The sequence below is a fragment of the Bufo gargarizans genome, chromosome 3 (assembly GCF_014858855.1).
Source record: "Bufo gargarizans isolate SCDJY-AF-19 chromosome 3, ASM1485885v1, whole genome shotgun sequence".
Taxonomy (NCBI): domain Eukaryota; kingdom Metazoa; phylum Chordata; class Amphibia; order Anura; family Bufonidae; genus Bufo; species Bufo gargarizans.
The window spans coordinates 483,574,395-483,596,449 of NC_058082.1; positions in this window are offsets into that span (position 1 = coordinate 483,574,395).

Sequence of the window (22,055 nt, forward strand, 5' to 3'; positions counted from 1 at the left end):
TTACTTGCATCCCTGTTCTCTAAAGGGGCGGTTTTAGGGGGGTGGTCCTAGGGGTGGGTAGGGGTGTGGCCAGGGGAGGGGGGGGGGGTGAGTTCCACCACCTTTTCTCTGAGAAAAAAAGCCCTGGACAGGCCTAACCTTAAACAGACAGTCAAATGTTGGGTCGTTTTGGGGTGGGCACTGGAATTTCCTAATTGACTCAAATCGCTTCCGGGTCATGGCCTTACTGTAAATTGGAGTCTGGTAGAAAATGTCCGAATTCCAATATTGTCTAATGTTTGGCTTCTTTACAACGCCCATATGCAGCACGATTCCCCAAAACGTCATCATTTCTGCTGCACTTACTAGGGTCAAACCTAGAGGTCTAGCATATGCCGATGTAGGGTTCTGATCAATGAATTGTTGGGCATATACATTGGTTTGGGCCTCCATTAAATGTACAAAATTTTCAGAGAAGAAGATTTTGAAAAAATATAGTTCAGTGAAGCCCGCACCGTCTATCTGTATTCCGGAGCTTCCCTCAAAATCCAGAATTTGGGGCTGATAGTCGTCAGGGGGTGGGGTCCATATGGGCTCACTCTGGGGGGCTGCATCAGCTGTTGTTTTGGGGCATGATGATGATGGATGATTGATGGAAAGTGGCTCCCTCACTGGCAGACTCAGTATTAGAGGCAAGCATGGAGTATGCCACTTCAGCTTAGTATACTCGTTGGGATGGACGAGCCATTTTTATATTTTATTGGGGTGTGACGTGTAAAACTTTATTTAGTGTGAGGGGTGTGTATGTTGTGTTTTCACACGTGAAGAGGCTTGTAATAAATTTGAAATAGAGAAAAGGAGTAGAGAAAAAAAGTTTAAAAAAAATGTGCAGGATGAACGCACGCACAAAGATGTTGCACGCAAAAATCTACACTCACACTACCTAACTAAAATTAAATTCTATATATATATATGTATATGGAGATATATAATATATATATATATATATATATATATATATATTATATATATCAACACGTAAAAAAAAATATGCACAGTAAACTGAGCAGACCGATCAGAAAAATAGATGTTTCTGATCAGCGCTCAGCAGGTGCGGGACGCAAGCACGCACACAGATATTATGTGCGTTCAAAAATCTACACTAACACTACCTAAAATGTATTTCTATTTAACACTTAATGTATTTTTTACACCAAAAAAAAGAAAAGAAAACTGAGCACAAAAGCGACTAGTAAAAAAAAAAAAAAAAGGTACTTATTGGTGCTCAGGGCTGCAGAACGCACACAAGCTGACGTTTGCAGACAAAGCAGTATAAAAATTTACTGCAGATACAAAAAAAAGAACACCATCTAAAAATCAACATGTGTATATACATATATCTATATATATATATATATATATATATATAGTGGGGGGTTAGCTCTTCTCTAGGGGTCCTTCTCACAGTTACGGCTTCAGGACACCAGGTTTCAGGTCCAAACAGTGCATTTATTGTGCCACACCAGCAGAAACAAAATGACAAAATAATAAACACTTGCCCGCCCTGGCTCTAACTAAACACAAAGTTCCTGACTCACCTAAGTCAAAGTTCACACCCTGTGAACCCATCCGGCTTTGTCAGCCAATGTCCCACAGCCTCCTGGCTGTACAGAGCACAGTACGCCCACTGTCTCCAGTTCAGTGTTTCTTGTTGGGGATTGGGGCTTAGTAGTCCACCTGACTCCCCGACACTCCCAGGCATTGCTTTGTTACCCAACACCAGGCTATCTCCCAGCCTTTTGGTCTCTCAGCCTTGCCCATCTGAGACCACACAGACAGAGCCTCCAGGCCTCAGTCCACAGGTAACACACTCCCCCCTTTCTGACACCCTGGGAGGTGCTTTATGCCAGCCTGATTACTTCCAGCTGGTCTCGTCTGTGGTGGAATAGGGGTGTGGACCGAACTATCCACCCCTCCCCTTTGTTCAAGCCCGTGAGGGTGAACACCTGCATAACCACGGGAGGCTGGTGAGAGGGCATTCACCTGGCCTGGACGTGGGGAACAGCCACCCACCCTGCTCTTTGGCTGCTCCCAATAAGAACCGGCCCAGATTGGCTTTACAGCCACACTAAGTAAAACAGTGTCAGAGAGCACTAGCTGCCGCCGACACAGAAAATTACCGGTTCTTATTTCACCGAGGCCAGGAACCTCGGTGACACGTACCTTCCCTTTGTTCTGCCAGACCCACGCCAGCAGAGCTTGGTTTACCACCAAAACTAACATCTTGCCCAATAGAAACTGCCTAAAGGCCTCATGTGCCCATCTCATGGCCAGATACTCCTTTTCTACTCTTTCCTGAGTGATAATGATGTGCTGTCGTATATTTTGATCTCTCTCTCTTTTTTTAGATCCTCTGGCTCCCGCACATGTGCCTCATGTCCTTTCTTGGACTGCTGCAGCTCTTGACTTTACTGTTCCCACTCATGGTCATGTCCAGACACTTCCTCCTTTGCTTTGCGGGGCTCCTTCAGCAGAGCATGCTTGCCCCTGCTAGATTCTTTTACGTGCATCTGGGTCACTTCTACCTTCTTTCCAGCAGTAGTTTCCCCAGTTACGGTGGCAGTTTCAGAGACCTCTGCTTCTTTAGTGGCTTTTTCCACTTCGGCTGCCGCTCCCTTTGTCTTAACTTTGGTCTCTGCAGCACCTAGGGACTTCACGTCAACCAACACATCGACCTTAACTTCTTCAGCCTTTGTCTTATTGGAGTCTCCAGTCTCTTTGATAGCCTTCTCATCCTTCTCGGACATGGCACCATACATTTGCCCTCTTAACTCCTCCCCCTCTTTCTCATCGAGGCAGGAGGCACCGGGGTCTTCAGCAGACTCCTTGTCTTCTGGCATTTTCTCCAGAGGCCCACCCAGAACACTGTTCTCCTTTTGGGGTGGAGTCAGGAGAGACAGCCCATCGTAATAGCCAGGATCCAAAAACTGATAGTTCACCTCCTCGTACTTCTTCCCCAGCAGACTGCTGGGTAATTGGAAGGCCTTGTAGACAGAGGGGATATCTTCCAGGCCTGGGCTACACTCTACTATGGGTCTGTGGTCTTCAACATCCACATCAGCCCCATCAACTGGTTCATCAGAAGCATCTTCCATCTTCTCTGCCACAGCCAACACCGCAGTGCCACCATCTCCAGTCCCATTCTTAACAGGCTCTAGCTTCTTGTTGCCTTTCAGAGGACTCTCCTCTTCAGGTTTCTCACCTTCCACCAGCTGCTCGAGAGCACACTTAGATTTCTCCAACTCATAGACGTTCTTCCCGACGTCATCTTTTAAGCTCATGAGATTTTCCATCTCTGCTCTGAGTTGCTTGTTCAGCCTCTAAAATTCAGCATGCTCCTCAAGCGCTTCTTCAAGGGCTCTAGCCAAGGAGAGGGCCTTGGTCTCCTTTTCCCAAGCATATCGAGCCGAGATGTATTTCTCTTCAGCCAGGAGCCAGTCAAACTTCTTCTGTTTCTTCGCTAGGTTAGACCTAATTTGCTTCGGGTCGTCCAGGTCCACCATCAAATCACCTAATTCTCGCTGAAGTTTGTTCTTGGTTTTCTCCAACTTTTCGTATGTCACACCCTTTTTCTCCAGGCGCTGAACCATCAACTCCATGTTTTTCAACAGTATCTTTTCAACTTTTTGCACAAGCTTGTGGGAAGTGCCCCGCTTTTGGACCTCCAGTTCCAGCTGCTCCTCGCTCGGCTCTGCTGCAGCAGATGTAGGAGTATCACTATTTTCTTTCTGGCTCTCCTCCTTTGACCATTCTGAAGCCTTCTTCAGTTGCTCTAAAGACAGCTAGTCCCTTCTCTAACGTTTCTAGCTAGCATGAGGAGAGAGATCATCCTCCTGTTTGCAGCTGTACTGTCGTGTCAGGTCATCTACAACTGTCTGGATATGGGCTTCAGACATCACCCGACTTAATTCTCATCTCGTCAGATATAACTGTCTGGTCGCTACTAGTAACCACCTTTGTGTCGCAGGACCTTGATATGGTAACTTCGCTCTCGGTCACTGCACATACGTCACCCATACCACTCGTGTCATTATTAATTCTGACCTCTAGGGGCACCGATGAGCTAATCCCCACCTGGGACACTTCCTTAGTAACAGTGGCGTACACACAATCCATGGGGCTCCTGTGCGAAACTGATCCAAGGGCCCCCCCCGCCCCCCCCAGTGTCCCCGCCCCCCCAGTGTCCCCGCCCAGTCGCCCACCCTCAAGCCACACCTACGCACAGCCCTACCTATATATCGCGCCCATACCTCTTACATCCAGTGACGTCTCCTTTGATTTCGATGTTCTCTTTCTTCATCTTCTCCATTCAGACTGGACCACCATGATGATTTCTTTCAGCCATCTCTCATCTCTGCAGAGTTTGACAGACAGACATCTTAGTTTCCTACCCCCATCAGACCCCCAGTCAGCCCCCATGAGACCTCAGATCAGCCCAAAGACCCCCAGTCAGCCCCCATGAGACCTCAGATCAGCCCAAAGACCCCCAGTCAGCCCCCATGAGACCTCAGATCAGCTCAAAGACCCTCAGTCAGCCCCCATAAGACCTCAGATCAGCCCAAAGACCCCCAGTCAGCCCCTATCAGACTTTAGATCAGCCCAGACCCCCAGTCAGCCCCCATCAGACCTCAGATCAGCCCAGACACCCAGTCAGCCCCCATCAGACCTCAAATCAGCCCCCCCCCCCGGCTTTTACTTACCGTCGAGTTACCGGCTGGCAGGGCAGGGGAACTTCAGTTCTTCTTCTGTTCTTCCGGTCGGCGCCTCGGCGGTCCTCTTCTCGAATCTGACGTCCTCTCTGAGTTCCCGCGAGACCTGCACAGGAGTTCACACAGGTCTCGCGGGAGTTCACGGGCCCGGCGCTGACCGCAGGGAGGAAGGAGGAGGGAAGGAGGAGGGAAGGAGGAGGGCGGGCCCGGGGGGGGCAACTTAAATTTGATGTGATTGAATATGTGAATCGGACGGATGGATGCCAGACGCAGCTGCAGCAGGGGCCAGGGGTCCGCAGGCGGCCGGGCCCCCCTGGGGTGCCGGGCCCGGTCGCAACTGCGACCCCTGCGACCCCTATATGTACGCCACTGCTTAGTTACCAACCAACATTGTGGAGATTGCAGATCCACCTCTGGTACGTGCGGTACACCCTCTAGCCTCATCAAATTTTCCTGCACCTTCAAACACTGAGCTGGAGCTGTGCTTTGCTCCACACTACTTATATGCATTTCTTCAAACCATTTGATCAAGTCATATTGCGCTTCATGAAAAACAGCAGATGCAGAAAATAAAGTTTCCTCATCGTTTACATTTTTTACCACCAGGGGCGCTTCTCCCCTGACCACAATCTGCAACGAAAAAGGTTTATCACCGTCACCACGTATTTCATATGACATCATATTTTCCTTACGCACTCTTGTCATCATCACTTTGCACTTTACCAGCACCATTGTTTTCAATGGTCAATATTCTTTCCCCATGGAGGTCAAAGTGCAGCTCCCTTAGATATTCACTTAAAGGGACAGGTACAGGTTCTGCAGGAGTTTTGACACTATCTGCAGAAGTGCCAACCTTACCCCACAGCAACAAAACAATATCACGGCCCAATAACACATTATGTATACGTGAAACTGCATCACGAAGTTCACAAGTCCCAGATTGCACTGGAGTCTCACACTCAGGGAGAGCCACCGGACAGTTCATGCTAACTCCATGAAAGTCCCGCACATAGTTCTCAGCCACCCAGCTGGCAGGTACCAGGATCACCTGGCTCTCTGCGTCCAACAACGCCTGTACTGGACTGCCCTTCTCCACAAGGTCACACATTGGCGTAGCAGTCTCTAGTCCGGATGTTTTTACACCGACTGGCTCGGCAGATAGCAACTGCTGCCGGCTCATACCACAGCACAGGGTTTATGAGGCATTATGGCACTGGTCAGCAACATGCCCAACCTCCAGAGCCCTGCTCTCTGTCACTTTAATTGCTGCATAAGAAACAACTGGAGCGCTCTTACCCACAGCCGTCACGGGTTTGGCGCTCCCAAGTGCTGTACGCACGTCTCCATAGCAGTCATCTTCCTTCTCCAGGATGTTGGGAACCTCCAACCCTTGGTTCCTGGTCACCTGAACATACACAGGCTCCTCAGTGCAGTCGTTGCCATCGGAAACACCTCGACTCCAGTCTCCTTTCGGACAGTCACTCTAGCCGCACACTTTAGGACTCTGTACCCATTGCCAGGGAATACCGGAACTCCTGAGAGTCGCACCGCTCTCCATCTCACACTCTTCCCGTCGGTTACCCTTGGCAATGGCATACATATTTTTCTCCAGCACTCCACTCTCAGGCAAGTTCAGAGCAGCCTCTCCAAGTGCAGCACTCGGCTTCCTCAACAAAGAATTTGTTTCCTGCACCAGCTGCTTCATTACTTTCTCTGTGGCCTCGGTTTTCCGCCAAACCGGGCCACTTCCCCCAGAGGACATCACCTCCGGTACGCAAACTTTCCAACACACCGGCTTCCAGCAGTTTTACTTGTCAGCAGGGATGCGTGCCCGCATCCGACACCAATTGTGGGGGGTTAGCTCTTCTCCGGGGATCATTCTCACAGTTATGGCTTCAGGACACCAGGTTTCAGGTCCAAACAGTGCATTTATTGTGCCACACCAGCAGAAACAAAATGACAAAATATTAAACACTCGCCTGTCCAGTCTCTAACTAAACACAAAGTTCCTGACTCACCTAAGTCACAGTTCACACCCTGTGAACCCATGCAGCTTTGTCAGACAATGTCCCACAGCCTCCTGGCTGTACAGAGCACAGTACGCCCACTGTCTCCAGTTCAGTGTTTCTTGTGGTGGATTGGGGCTTAGTAGTCCGCCTGACTATAGCCCTGCGACACTCCCAGGCGTCGCTCCGTCACCCAACTCCAGCCTTGCCCAGCTGAGACCACACAGACAGAGCCTCCAGGCCTCTGTCCACAGGTAACACACTCCCCCCTTTCTGACACCCTGGGAGGTGCTTTATGCCAGCCTGACTACTTCTAGCTGGTCTCGCCTGTGGTGGAATAGGGGTGTGGACCGAACTATCCACCCCTTCCTTGCCTCTACCCTGCGTGAGACCTGTCACTGTCTCACTATTTATATATATATATATATATATATATATATATATATATCAAAATGTAATAAATGGCAGCACCAACCTTTGAGAATGGAAAATAGGGTCCAAGCTCCAATGGGAAAAGCGTCCCTGGATAATATGGAATAAAAAGTAGAGCAGCACTCCGGTGTAGTGAAAAAAAGAAAACTATTTATTCAGCCAGTAGTGACGCGACGTTTCGTCTCCAACATGAAGCCTTTCTCAAGATTCTAACTATTACTTAAAGAGGACCTTTCACCTGGAAAAACATTGTGAACTAAGTTTCATGACATATACAGCGGCGCCCAGGGATCTCACTGCACTTACTATTATCCCTGGGCGATGTCCTCCGGTATCTTTGCTCACTTGGTAGGCGGAGGAGTTTTTTTTCTCCCAGGCTGTGAGCTCTGCGCAGCGATTGGCCAGCGCTACAGCCTAGGAGGAGGAGACGCCCAGCAGAACAAGGGCAGACTCCTCCTACTATTACCAAATCCCTGAACATACCGGAGGGCATAACGGGAGAACGGAGCGGCGCCCAGGGATAATAGTAAGTGCAGTGAGATCTCTGGGCGCCGCTGTATATGTCATGATACTTAGTTCACAATGTTTTTCCAGGTAAAAAGGTCTTCTTTAAGAAAAAAAAAAGTACAGATGAAAAAAAATATATCTGCACTAAAAAAATGAGACCAGGTGCTGCACAGTGGATTACGGACTGATCAGCGCTTGGTGTTCACAGCTCGCACACAGAAAAGTGGTGCAGAGAAGGGGAAAAAAATCCAGAGTGACAAAAAAAGTCACAATTTGTTCACCGTAGGAAAAATCGGACGGGGGTGGGGGGATAGGGACAGGGATTAGGGCTTGGGAAGGGGGGGGGGGTGAATTAGGGATGTTGCACTTCTGCTGCAAAAATAAAAATCACTGCAGCAGATGTTCCAGATGTTATATTTTTTTTCTTTTCACAGGTACCAGTAAGAAGTGGTGGTGCACCACAAGTCCCAGCAAGCCAACAAGCAGCACAGAAAATCACAGAATCTCTCTGCAAGCAGTCACCAGCTAGAATGGCTGCTTGCAGACAGGTTCAGCCCTTTCCTGTGCTGCTATAGTGCTGCCATTGGCTGGAGCATTGTTCCAGCCAATGGCAGCGCTGGCAGGGGACGCCAAACACTGAAGTCCCCTGCCCGACCTTGGAGGAGACAGGTGCTGACTAGCTCAGCAACGATCACCTCCCCATGACCCCCCCTTCATTGACACCATGCTGCCCTTCCCCTGCCATCCTGCCCCAGCCCCCGGCTGCCTTGCACCTTGCACATCCAGCTGCGCCCTACATGTGGGTCCTTAAGGGGTTAAAGAGGTATATGACCCATAAACATACATATGAGTCAGATTCTAATATATTAAGTACATTGATACATTTTCCCTAATGTTATTCTATGACACTAAAAGAGTGCATTCTACGGTAAAATTTGTCACTTGCTAGAAGCACTTATCCCCTCAGCAAGCTCCATGTAAAATTCAATATCGTGCTAAGCTGATACTGTGGCACAGTGGCCCCACAGTAATAGTACTCCCCAAAAGTCCCACTAATAGAAATAGTTATCTGCCAGAGTGCCCTTAAGACCCCTTTACACAGGCCGATAATCAGCCAGATAATCATTAGCGATTATTTGACGGTGTAAAGGTGCCGCCACTTACCCGATGAACAAGCGAAATGTTCATTCATTTGGTAATAATATGCATGTTTGTTTAAGCACCTAAATCACTGTTTGCCGGCAGCGGATCGAGCCATTTAAACAGCCTCTGCGGCTGGCAAACAAGTCTGTATGAGGATAAGTGATGGCATTAGCAATCGCTCCTTCCCATACAGTGGAGGAGATCGCTGTATGTACATGCAACTTTCTCCTTCACTGATGAGCAGTCGATTGCTGGGAAGGAACACTTCCTCCCTAACAATCGCCTTCTGAATTGTCCTATTTAATGGGACCTTTAGTGTTAACAGTGCTCCCAATAGTAATAATGCCTCTATTGTGCTCATACTAGTAATTATGTTTCCAATAGTCCCCCAGTAGTGATAATTCTCTTTATAATGTGTGCCAGTACAAAAATGCCCCTAATGCATGCCAATACAGCAAAATACCCCCTTTTAATCTGTGCCAGTGCAAAAAATACCCCCTTATAATGTGCGCCAGTCCAAAAAATACCCCTTATAATGTGCACCAGTCCAAAAAAATGCCCCCTTACAATGTGTGCTAGTACAGATGTATCCATTCTTATTTGTTCTCTTTATGCACTTTCTTCATAACAATTGTGCAGAACAGTCTTTCAATGGCTTTTGTTGTCTTTTATGAAAAGATAATGCACTACACTGGCTCCCAGAGACTGATGCATCTATCATCTAAGAATGGATGCATCTAAACAAAAATACCTCTTTATAATGCGTGCCAGTGGAAAAAAATGCCCCATTACAATGTATTCCAGTACAAAAAATGCCCCTTCACTTCAATGTCCTCATAGCGCCCTCTCATAATATGTACCAGTACAGGAGCATGCCCCTTATGTGTCCCAGTACAAAATGCCAACAGTAGATGTCCCCATAGTACTTCCCTCTCCACAGTGACCCAACAGCATGGTGCCAAATAAAAAACGATAAACTCAAATACTTACCTCCATGTGGCTGCCAGCGATGTGGTGCAGGACTCTTCCGGCCTATTTTCTGAGCTGTACGCTGCCTGGCTCAGACGGTGTGATGATGATTGCTACATCGCGCTGCCTGTGTTCGCCTCTGATGGTCAGCGGGCACTAGGCCTGAAGCCTACCAGAGGGAAAAGTGGGGCAGGGAGACATAGCCCCTCTGTTTTGCCGCAGCATCTAACTGTATTGCCATCTTGGACCCTGGACCCTGATACATATTTGGCGGTGTGCCAATTTGAGCTTTGGGCCCCCCCGGCAATTGCAACTGCTGCAACCCCTATAGCTACACCCTTGAGTCCTAAATTGTAATTTTGACAGACCTGACAACTCATGACAATAACTGCTGATTTTGCTTGTACTTAAAGGGCATCTGTCAGCAGATTTGTACCAATGACACTGGCTGACCTGTTACATGTGCTCTTGGCAGCTGAAGACACCTGTGTTGGTCCCATGTTCACATGTGTCCGCATTGCTGTGAAAAATGATGTTTTAATATATGCAAATGAGCCTCTAGGAGCAACGGGGGTGTCGCTATTGCACTCAGAGGCTCAGCTGTCTCTGCAACAGCATTGCCCTCTGCACTTTGACAGGACCAGGTGTGATGATGTTTACACTGCCTGGCCCTGGCAATCAAAGTGCACAGGGTGCGGCAGGTGCAGAGAGAGCAGAGTCTCTAGGTGCAATGGCAACGCCCCCGTTGCTCCTAGAGGTTCATTTGCATATATTAAAACTTAAGCCAGTTTCATAGGTACAAATCTGCTGCTAGATGCCCTTTAAAGTGCATAATTGGATCACTCCATGATTAACTATTAACATTTCTCTGTTAGATCACACTAAACAACAGTTTCTTTATTCAAATAATTTGAATCAAGAAATTTGAATAATGTGTAGATTTTTCTACAGGTTGTTACATACTTGATATGGCTCCCCCTAGTGTTCCTATGATTCTGTGTCAGAATGTCTACCTAATGTGCCCAGTGCTGGTAAGAAGAAACCAGTTCTAGAATATTTATGGTTCAAAGTCTTGTTATTAAACACATTAGAAAACTCCAACATGCGTTTTACAGTAAAGAGGCAATACAAAGATAATCATACATCCCATCTTCAGTACAAAATGGTAAGGTGTGAAGCGAACATAATTTCGCATTACAGCGCTTCTAGAGCATTTATTGGCTGACCTGTATAATGTAAGTGGGCACGTAGGCATATGCCGAAGTCACCACAATACAATCGTGTTCAGCGGCTCACCTTGCCTCTTCACAAAGACCCGGTGCTCACTCCACGGATTCACCCAAATCCAGTAAAAAAAAGTGCAAAGTAATATAGTAACTGGAGGGCCACCCAATTACCAGAGAACATCAAGGCAGGATGTCAGTAATCACAATTTATTACCTAAAATATTACCTAAAATGCTGACAGAGCTAAAACCGTACTCACATATATCTAAAAACATGCAACTAAAAACATGCAACTAAAAACATACACATAAAGCAAAATTGACCGCACAGTAAAATGTCCACACAATCCGTGTAGGGCTGCAATGTCCGTATGCAGCTCAGGTCAGGTGTATCACCGCATGTATGCAGATTCAATTAGTGTGCAAACTCAGCAGGCAGTATAGGTCAAATGTTCAACCAATATAGTCTTGTCCAAAACATCATACAAGCCCCATAGGCCAAAGTACATTACCCCTATGCTGAAGTCACCAGGGAGAAATACACAATATATAGTGTATTTCTCCCTGTTTTGCTGCTTTCTCTATGCTTTTTCCCCGCCTTTTTTCCCTGTGATACAGGATCCATAATCACCTGGGGTGAGATGGAAGAACTCAGCTGATTGGTTCCTGGTTGCTTACCTGTCGCTGGGTACCTGAATTCTGCCCAGCGCTGATTGGTCAAGTAATGCCAGGAGGCGGGAATCTGGTCTATTTAAGCAGGGGTCCATAGGTCAGGATCTTGTCTGTCCTGGAGCACCTGAAGAAGAGAAGACGTCGTCCCACCCACCCGTCCTTAATATTGTTTAGTCGCGGTCCTGAGATAGAGGGGGGTTAGTCACCCAGCTTTTCTGGGGGGGACAGTAATATTTTAATGGTTTTAATGGTTATTTATTGAGTGAAATTTTTATTATTTTAATTGAATATTTATTGGTTTGGAGATTAACCCTTAATAAAGGCCATTATTTCACCACTGGAAAAGTTGTTGTGTTTTTCTTTTACTATTGGTTTAATTCAAATGTTAAAGGTATTGCTCATATGGCACCATGGCAGGAATCACTCTGCAGCCCATGTACAGTACAAGAGGATCTGGATGGTGAGACTGAGCTACTGACCTTGTGTAACCATCAGCACAGGACACGTTAGGTGGACGTTCTGAGAGGAGTTATCTTCTTTTTCATTTATCTTGGATGACATTTTGGGGCTTTGGAACCGATTACTCAAGTTACAATGGTTACAACATACAATGGTCATCCTGGAACCAATTAGTATTGTAACTTGAAGGATCACTCTATATTGCCGTCCTCAGAAGGATGACAGTATTTTCATGCTGCACTGTGAAACTTGGTTATGCTGGGGTGGTATTTTGTCCTGCACTACGCTTACTTCTGTTGTCCCACTTTTCTACAACTTTTCCAGGGCTACTTTAACTTCCCAGTCCACCCCTAATAAAAGATTTTGGGGGTCATTTATCAAACAGTAATATGCCTATATTAGTCATATTTCTGCCGCAGACTGCGACGCAAAGCTCATAGTTACATAGATAATACGAATAAAGTCGGATATCCAATCCAGTATATGCGAAAAGCAGCAGAAACATAAAAGGTAATCCCGAAACTCCACTTGTAAAACCACAGAAAAAAAGAGTAGTTCTGTGCAGTCTCTACTTATGGTTAGTCAGTCATTGCATGTGATGTGCAATCTCACAGAAATCCTTCCTCATATACAGTATGTTTGTGAGATTGCACAGTTTTTCTTTAGCTCTCGGGGTATTTCAGATCCAAATGTTATAGCCTTTCCTCAATGCCGAGTGATCCTCTAGGCATTCAATACTTTTCTTCATTTCAGCAAGAGGTCCTTTTCTGGACACGGAGTATCCCTTCAACAGGCAGCTCATTAGCCTTTTGTTTCCTGGACAGGAAGCGATTTTTACAAGTTTTCATAAGCATTAATGTTGTTTACGTTTAAGAATTCATCTAAACCCTTTTTAAAACTGTCCACTGTTCCTGCTGTGACCACGTCCTGAGGAGTCTATTCCACAGATTTACAGTTCTTACAGTAAAGAAGCTTTGATGCTTCTGGAGACTGAACTTTTTCTTCTCCAGTCGGAGGCAGTGCCCCCTTGTATTTTGAGGGCATTTTACATGGAACAGTTTTTCACCGAAATTTTTGTGTGGCCCATTTATATATTTGTATAGGTTAATCATGTCCCCCCTTAGACGTCTCTTCTTAAGACGAAATAAATTCAATTATTTTAATCTTTCTTCATAACTAAGACCCTCCATGCCCTTTATCAGTTTAGTCGCTCTCCTCTGTACCTTTTCCAGCTGCAGTGCGTCCTTTCTATGGACTGGTGCCCAGAACTGGACTGCATATTCCAGATGAGGTCGTACCAACGCATTGTAAAGTGGTAGTATGACATCCCTGCCTCTCGAGTCCATGCACTGTCTAATGCATGACAATATCCTGGTGGCCTTAGAAGCAGCTGATTGACATTGTATGCTATTATTCAATCTATGATCTACAAGGAAACCCAAATCCTTTTCTATAAGTGACTCCCCCAGTGTTACATCACCTAGGACATATGAAGTACAGAGATTATTATTATCAAGATGCATAACTTTACATTTATCCATATTGAACCTCATTTGCCAAGTTTATGCCCAATCACTCAGAGTGTTCAAGTCAGCTTGTATTTTATGGACATCTTCTATAGACTGTACAGTTCTACACAGCTTAGTGTTATCTGCAAAAATAGAAATGGTGGTATTAATCCTGTCCTCGATATCATTAATAAATAAATTAAATAATAGAAGACCCAGCACTGAACCTTGGGGTACACCACTTATAACCTTGGACCATTCTAAATAGGAATCATTGCCCACAACTCTCTGGACACGGTCCTTCAGCAAGTTTTCAATTCAATTGCAAACTATACTTGCCAAGCCTATAGCCCTTACTTTACCTATTAAACATCTATGAGGGACAGTATCAAAAGCCTTCTCAAAATCCAGAAACACTACATCCACAGCCGCCCCTCTGTCCAGGCTACTACTCACCTCCGCATAAAAACCAATTAGGTTAATGTCACGGCGGACAGGATATCAGATACACAGAAAAATAAACAAACAAGTATCTAGGCAAGAAGCTGGGGATAAGGGTCACCTCCTGACAAATCCCTACCAGCTCTCCTTATACTGCTATGCCCACGTTTAGACCCTTAAGGTGGGAAAAAGGTGTCCTCGTGACTGGGCTGAAAATACCCTAAAATCCCTGAGATGGTGAAGGGGAATAGAGTCAGCCTGCACCCTCAGAACCTGGAGGGGACAGGCGTCTCTCAAACAGCCTAGACAGCAAACAACAAGAAAACAACAACCAACTTATCTTTTCAGAGCAGGAAAAGCCAATCCTTCCTTCCTTGCTTTCACAGAGCCAGACAGAAGCTATAACCCGCACGGAACACTGAAAGTGGGTGTAATTTAAACCAACGACCCCACCCAGTGCACCTGAAGGGAGGTGGATCTAGCTCGACTCCAAAATAAAACTAAAGACTAGACACATGCTGCTAATCTGGCAGACCTCCGCACATAGCTGTCACCACCAGACATCTGAGAAGCTCTGACAGATGCCTTTCAGAACCTCCTCCTTGAGGTTCCTTTGTTTTGCTTTCATTTTCTCATCTCGTTAGCCTCTCTCAGCTGTCATGTAGTTGCACTGATTGCATCCCTTTAAATCCCTCCCCATAGTGCATCAGTTTGCGGTTTATATTACTTCCTGGAGTGTATGCATGCTGATCCTACTTCTGAGTCTTCTACAAGATAAGTTTTGTTCATTCATTTGTGTTTTTCTGTTTGCTGGATCCCAGGTGACCCTGACTCCCTCCGTATCTAGTGTAGGGAGCCGGTGGCCGTGTCCCCTCACTATTATAGGGAGTTCAGGTGTTATACAGTCGAGGTACGAGGATATGCGATCATCTACCATTGGGATTTTTGCATAGGCTGAGCAGTAAGGGAGAGAGCCAGGTCTGATGCAGGGCTCTCCCTTTTTGTTCCTTAGTTTTGGATCCAGTCAGTCGTATATTCATTTAGTGTTTTCTTGTTTCCTGTACACCTTCCGTGACATTATAAACTGCCAAAACCGTCTCAAGCATGAATCCGGTTTCAACCTTGATTGACCACATGCAGGGTCTTTCACTGGAGGTAGCAGATCTCCGGAAAACTGTCTCTCAGTTTGAGGTGATCGTTTCTGCTTGCGTTCATGGAGTTTGTTCTGAGCCTAAGATCTCGCTCCCGGATACGTTCTCCAGGGGTAGTGAGAATTTTGTTCGTTTTAGAGAGGCTTGCAAACTCCATTTTTCGCCTACTTCCCCATTCCTCTGGTGATGAGGAACGGAGGGTGGGGATCATCATATCGCTGCTCAGGGATAACGCTCAGTCCTGGGCCTTTTCGCTGCTGGTGGGGGCACGGCCCCTCTGTTCAGTGGATGAATTCTTTTTAGCCCTGGGTCAGATATATGATGATCCGGATCGTATTGCTCTGGCTGAGTCTAGACTACGTCTTTTATGTCAGGGTAAACAATCCGCAGAGATATACTGTTCAGAATTTCGGAGATGGGCAGCAGATAATGGTTGGAATGATGCTGCACTCCGAAGTCAATTTTGCCATGGTCTTTCAGAGGGATTGAAAGATGCATTTGCCTTTCATGAGAGACCTACCTCCTTGGACTCGGCCATGTCTCGGGCCGTTCGTATTGACAGGCGTCTTAGAGAGAGAGGAGAGATCACTCCTTCCTGTCATACTCAATCCCAGGACAGTGCGGCGGTCTCATTCAGTGCACAGGGGTCTCAGTCGCTGTCAATCCCTTCTGAGCAGAAGCCCATGCAGCTGGGGTTGATTGCCTCTGACAATAGAAGATTCAGCCCTCATGGGAAGGTTTGTTTCTGTTGTGGAGGTATAAATCATTTGGCAAATGTTTGTCCCTCTAGGAGATTCAGGCAGTTTTTTGGGAGTAATAAAGAAACAAAAAGAAAAAAATCCTTTAAAAATGTTCCATCTGTTACCATTGGCAGGGTTGAGGCGGAAATTGAAGATTTTCTGTTTGCTTGTAGTTCCCGTTTTGTCCTGCCTGCCAGGGTGGCGCTAGAGAGCAAGAACATTTTTTGTGAGATTTTTGTAGATAGTGGAGCAGCTGTCAATCTCATTGATAATCAATTTGCTATAACTCATGGTTTCCAGGTATGCACTTTGGGAAAGGATATACCTGTTTTTGCTATTGATTCCGCTCCACTTTCTCAGAAATCATTAAAGGGCATAGTTCACAATATCCGTTTGATTGTCAGTAATGCTCATGTTGAGGATATGTCATGTTTCGTCCTTAGCGGGTTGCCTACTCCTCTAGTGTTGGGGCTACCCTGGCTCACTAAACATAACCCCACCATTGATTGGCAAGCGAGGCAAATAAATGGTTGGAGTGACTTTTGCAGAGAGAATTGCCTCACGACATCTGTTTCTGAGGTTTCTACTAAGACTATACCATCTTTTCTCTCTGAATTTTCGGATGTCTTCTCTGAGAGTGGTGTTCAGGACTTACCCCCGCACAGGGAGTACGATTGCCCTAATAATCTCACCCCAGGCGCCAAGCTGCCTAAATTTCGTTTATACAATCTCTCCCAACCTGAAAGGGTCGCTATGCGTGCTTATATCTCTGAGAGTCTGAGAAAGGGACACATACGACCCTCGAAGTCACCTGTTGCCGCTGTTTTTTTCTTTGTTAAGAAAAAAGATGGTTCTTTAAGACCATGTCTGGATTTCAGGGAGCTGAACAGTATCACAATTCGTGACCCTTATCCGCTTCCTCTGATCCCAGACCTGTTTAACCAGATTGTTGGGGCTAAAGTTTTTTCCAAGTTAGATCTAAGAGGGGCATACAACCTGGTCAGGGTCAGAGAAGGAGACGAACCTGACCCCTGAGGGCCATTTTGAGAATTTGGTTATGCCTTTTGGTTTGATGAATGCTCCAGCCGTTTTTCAGCATTTTGTGAACAGCATTTTTTATCATTTAATGGGGAAATTTGTATTAGTGTATCTGGATGACATTTAGATTTTTTCTCCTGATTTCAAAACTCATAGGGAACACTTACGTCAGGTCTTGCTCATCCTGCGGGAGAATAAATTGTACGCTAAACTGGAGAAATGTGCGTTTGCGGTTCCAGAAATTCAATTTCTGGGGTTTCTTCTCTCCGCTTCTGGTTTTCGCATGGACCCCGAGAAGGTCCGCGCTGTGCTTGAGTGGGAGCTTCCTGAGAATCAGAAGGCGCTGATGCTTTTTTTGGGCTTTGCCAATTATTACAGGAAGTTTATTTTGAATTATTCCTCTGTTGTTAAACCACTCACTGATATGACTAGAAAGGGGGTAGATTTTTCCTCCTGGTCGGTAGAGGCGCGTAAGGCCTTTTCTAATATCAAGGAGAGTTTTGCTTCCGCTCCCATCTTGGTACAACCTGATATTTCTCTACCCTTCATAGTTGAGGTTGATGCTTCTGAGGTGGGTGTGGGTGCGGTCTTGTCTCAGGGTCCCTCTCCTGCCAAATGGCGACCGTGTGCCTTTTTCTCGAAGAAACTCTCCTCCGCAGAGAGAAATTACGATGTGGGAGATAGGGAGTTGTTGGCCATCAAGTTGGCTTTTGAGGAATGGTGCCATTGGCTAGAGGGAGCCAGACACCCTATTACCGTGTTTACTGACCATAAAAATCTGGCCTACTTGGAGTCAGCCAAGCGTCTGAACCCGAGACAGGCCAGATGGTCTTTGTTCTTTTCAAGGTTTAATTTTGTTGTCACGTTCCGCCCTGGGGTTAAGAATGTGAAGGCGGATGCCCTGTCACGTTGTTTTCCGGGAGGTGGGAATTTTGAAGACCCGGGTCCCATTTTGGCTGAAGGTGTGGTGGTCTCTGCTCTTTATCCTGAATTGGAGGCAGATGTTCAGGTAGCCCAGTCAGAGGCCCCTGATCTTTGTCCTCCTGGGAGGTTGTTTGTGCCTTTCGCTTTAAGACACAAGATTTTTAAGGAACACCACGATACGGTCCTTGCTGGGCACCCGGGGGCAAGAGCCACAGTGGATCTCATCGCTCGGAGATTCTGGTGGCCGGCGCTTCGTAAGTCGGTTGAGGGTTTTGTGGCAGCCTGCGAGACCTGCGCTCGTGCCAAAGTCCCTCATTCACGGCCATCAGGTCCTCTCCTTCCCTTACCCATTCCTTCCCGTCCTTGGACACATCTGTCCATGGACTTCATAATGGACCTGCCTCGTTCCTCGGGGAAGACTGTGATTCTGGTGGTGGTGGACCGTTTTAGCAAAATGGTGCATTTCATCCCTTTTCCTGGCTTGCCCAATGCTAAGACGCTGGCGCAGGCATTTATTGATCACATTGTCAAATTGCATGGTATTCCTTCAGACATAGTCTCTGATAGGGGCATGCAGTTTGTTTCCAGATTCTGGAAGGCTTTCTGTTCTCGCTTGGGGGTTCGGTTGTCATTCTCTTCTGCTTTCCACCCGCAGTCGAATGGCCAGACAGAGCGCGTCAATCAGAATCTGGAGACATATCTGCGCTGTTTTGTGGCGGAGAATCAGGAGGATTGGTGTTCTTTTTTGTCCCTTGCTGAGTTTGCTTTAAATAACCGTCGTCAGGAGTCCTCTGATAAGTCACCATTTTTTGGTGCATATGGGTTTCATCCACAGTTTGGGACATTCTCTGGAGAGGGGTCTTCTGGTTTACCTGATGAGGACAGATTCTCCTCGTCTTTGTCATCTATTTGGCAAAAGATTCAGGATAATCTAAAGAGCATGAGTGAGAGATATAAGAGTGTGGCGGATAAGAGACGTGTGCCTGGTCCGGACCTGAATGTTGGTGATCTGGTGTGGTTGTCTACTAAGAATATCAAATTGAAGGTTCCCTCCTGGAAGTTGGGTCCTAAGTTTATTGGGCCTTACAAAATCTTGTCCGTCATCAATCCTGTTGCCTACCGTCTTGATCTTCCTCAGACTTGGAAGATCCATAATGTTTTTCATAAGTCCTTATTAAAACCTTATGTCCAACCCATTGTACCCTCGTCTTTGCCTCCTCCTCTGATTGTGGTTGATGGTAATCTTGAATTTCAGGTCTCTAGGATTGTGGATTCTCGTGTTGTCCGCGGTTCTCTTCAGTACCTCGTTCATTGGGAGGGTTATGGTCCTGAGGAGAGGATGTGGGTCCCAGTGACGAACATTAAGGCCACTCGTCTCATCAGGGCTTTCCATAGGTCCCATCCTGAGAAGGTGGGCTCTGAGTGTCCGGAGTCCACTCGTAGAAGGAGGGGTACTGTCACCACCAGACATCTGAGAAGCTCTGACAGATGCCTTTCAGAACCTCCTCCTTGAGGTTCCTTTGTTTTGCTTTCATTTTCTCATCTCGTTAGCCTCTCTCAGCTGTCATGTAGTTGCACTGATTGCATCCCTTTAAATCCCTCCCCATAGTGCATCAGTTTGCGGTTTATATTACTTCCTGGAGTGTGTGCATGCTGATCCTACTTTGGAGTCTTCTACAAGATAAGTTTTGTTCATTCATTTGTGTTTTTCTGTTTGCTGGATCCCAGGTGACCCTGACTTCCTCCGTATCTAGTGTAGGGAGCCGGTGGTCGTGTCCCCTCACTATTATAGGGTGTTCAGGTGTTATACAGTCGAGGTACGAGGATATGCGATCATCTACCATTGGGATTTTCGCATAGGCTGAGCAGTAAGGGAGAGAGCCAGGTCTGATGCAGGGCTCTCCCTTTTTGTTCCTTAGTTTTGGATCCAGTCAGTCGTATATTCATTTAGTGTTTTCTTGTTTCCTGTACACCTTCCGTGACAGTAGCCCGAGCAGGGCATGACAGTTAATCTGACAACTTCTGTCCTTGGTAAACCCATGTTTGTTATCACATATTATTTACAGTCACCTACTCATGTATATAGTCCCTTAAGAGTCCTTCAAACATGTTTCCCACAACAGAAGTTAAACTAACTGGTCTATAATTACCTGTGGAGGACCTAGATCCTTTTTTGAATATGGGAACCACGTTTGCCTTGTGCCAATCACTTGGCACTGTACCAGTACCTAGAGAATCTTAAAAAATTATAAACAGGGGCACATCAATCACTCAACTGAGCTCTTTAAGCACTCTTGGGTGTAATCCATCTGGACCCGGAGCCTTACAGTCCCCCTCACTCCACATTTACCCTATTTAACTTATCTTGGACCATATCTAAAGTTATCCAATTGAGTATATTACTGGATGTACTAACAGCCCCAGCACCACAAATATCAGCAACTTTCTCTTCTTTTGTATATACAGAGCAGTGATGAGCGGCAGGGGCAATATTCGAATTTGCGATATTTTGCAAATATTTGGGCGAATATTCATCATATATTTGCAAATTCGAGAATTTGTGATCTCCAGTCATTATTTTCTTGATTGCGAAAATCGGCAATCGGAAAATTCGCGATCAACACTACTCCTGAAGCCAAAGATATTGCAGCCTTCTCATTGGCCCACAAGCAAGAAGCAGTGAGGGATCATGGGTACTGATGAAAAAAATCTAGAATATTTACGATTATGAAGATATAGCACTTTATTCTAGATATTCGCAAATTCTCAAAGTGCCAATATTTGCAATAAAAATTTGCGATTAGATAATACAGAGCTAAAAAATCCATTTAGTAACTCTGCCTTTTCCTTATATTCAGTGACTAACCCCCCTTTACCATTATTTAGTGGACCTCACTGCTCAGACCTTGTTTTTTTTAGCATTTATATATTTAAAGTATTTTTGGGGATTTGTTTTGCTCTTTTTTGCCACCTGCTGTTCGTTTTGTATTTTTGCTAATTTTATCTCCTTCTTACAGATTTTATTAAGCCCTTTGTAAACTTCAAACTCTACAGCTGACCCCTCAGATTTGTATTTTTGAAATGCCCTTTTTTTACTTTTATTGCCCTTTTTACAGTAGCTGTAAGCCTTGGGGGAGGGGGGGGGGTGGCAGTAGCTGCTCCCAGTCTTTGCCCTGAAATGCTGTCCTCAACCCAGGGAAATTTGCCTTTTTAATGTCTTTGTTCTGCTTGGTAGAGGAAATAAAAAAGGAAGGGGGGTTAATCTCTATTCTTTAAGGGAAGAAGTTCGAGAGTACCTAGCAGGGCGCCAAAGTAAGGACCTGTGAAAGTGTTAAAGAGGATAATTGATTGCGTTTATTTTGTGTGAGAGGGATATTAGGCTGCCAGGGGCAAGCAACCATCAAGGAGGTTCCTTAATGGGTGAAGTCAAGGCAGAGAAAACAGAACAAAAAATGTTTTTTGCCCCTTTAAATGGCGCCACAGTCCCTCGGATGGAGATATATACTGTGTAGATCCACTGGTTGGAACGTACCACTCGGTAGATTGAAGTCTCCATAGTATTTCTTTGTGTGTGTATATATATATATATATATATATACAGACTTATAGCATGCACATTTAGAAACTCATTTAGAGATCAATTAGACAGTGTCAGTGTAGATTAAAAGAAAAAACAAATTTAACTCACTTCACCCAGGAGGTATCGGATGGGATAAACTCAAAACACCCTCCGGATTACCTTCTGCGCCTGGGTAGCCTATAAGGTCTCACGGAATGACAGCAGTCCAATCGTACTTCTTGCCAATCGTCTTTATTGAACCACAGGGTAGGGGTGAAGGTATCTGCTCAACGCATATGACATAATACATATTGTAAGGGGTATAAATACATAAAACATTGGCGCCAAGATGGAGGGAAGAACGTCACTTTCGGTTTGCGCTCCAGTGTGGAACGCACCGGAAGTGACGTCCCCCTCACTCCACATCGAGATACCGTTCCACAGAGACCAAAATAAAGTAGCTGCTCCCAGTCTATGCCCTGAAATGCTGTCCTCAACCCAGGGAAATTTGCCTTTTTAATGTCTTTGTTCTG